General features: G+C 37.8%; 1 pseudogene; it reads left to right on the top strand.

Moving 5' to 3' along the window:
• The first annotated feature begins 330 nt into the window (after positions 1–330).
• On the top strand, positions 331–819 carry LOC132668392 (cytochrome c oxidase subunit FA4 pseudogene; annotated as a pseudogene).
• The last annotated feature ends 219 nt before the right edge of the window (positions 820–1,038 follow it).

The raw sequence follows: 1,038 nt of genomic DNA, 5'->3' as shown, positions 1-1,038 counted from the left end.
ATCTGGTGACCTAAGGAGAGTTACAGAACCGCTCTGTGCCTCAATTTTACCATCTGTAAAATGGGGATGGAGGTAGTTGGGAGAATTAACTACAACTGGAAATTTTTTTAAGCACTTAAAACAGTGCCTGGCACATAGTATGACATATAAATTAAATAAAAATTAACTACTGTTATATTTTGCTGTCCCCTAAACCATTGATTAATCAAAATTACAACATCCACAACATATTTAGATCCTTCCTCAAAGCATTACTGTTCTCTTTATTTGATATTTTGTGCCAATTTTGGTAAAAGATATTCTATTATAAAAGTAAGCAAATACGGGTGACTTTGGACGTCCGTTCATGCTAGGTGCAGGGACTACTTAGTGCAGGGCCTTGCAGTTTTGATCTTTTCTTCTCCCGGAGCCGAGGCCTCTGCTGCAGTCATGTTACGCCAGATCTTCAGTCAGGCCAAGAAGCATCCGAGCTTGATCCCCCTCTTCATATTTATTGGAGCGGGAGGTACTGGAGCAGCACTATATGTCTTGCCCCTGGCGTTGTTCAATCCAGATGTCAATTGTGATAGGAAGAATAACCCAGAACGGTGGAACAAACTGGGTCCCAATGATCAATACAAGTTCTACTCAGTGAATGTAAATTATAGCAAACTGAAGAAAGAAGGTCCAGACTTCTAAATGAAATGTTTCACTACAAAGCTGCTTAGAATGAAGGTTCTCCAGAGGCCATCCGCGCAATTTTCCACTTATCCAGGAAATAGTTCCCCTCTGAATGCACGAAGTCATGTTGATGTATTGTGTTGGGGTTTACACGAATAAATATCTGAAACTTGAAAAAAAAAAAAAGCAAATATGCTAAAAATTGAGAAGAAAATATGCACATATTATTACTTAATTTATCATAAAAATAGCTATAATAACTTCCTGAATTCATCCTATAAAATTTCATGCATTTAGCTGAAGACAGTAAGAGGTATTGAGGAAAGTGCTTATCTTCTGTCTTCATTGTTTCCTAAGAAGTTACTAAACCTGAGGTCA

This window comes from Panthera onca, chromosome B3, assembly GCF_046562875.1.
Source record: "Panthera onca isolate mPanOnc1 chromosome B3, mPanOnc1 haplotype 2, whole genome shotgun sequence".
Taxonomy (NCBI): Eukaryota; Metazoa; Chordata; class Mammalia; order Carnivora; family Felidae; genus Panthera; species Panthera onca.
The sequence above is the reverse complement of the archived record's forward strand: the minus strand, read 5'-3'. Positions and strand labels throughout refer to the sequence as shown.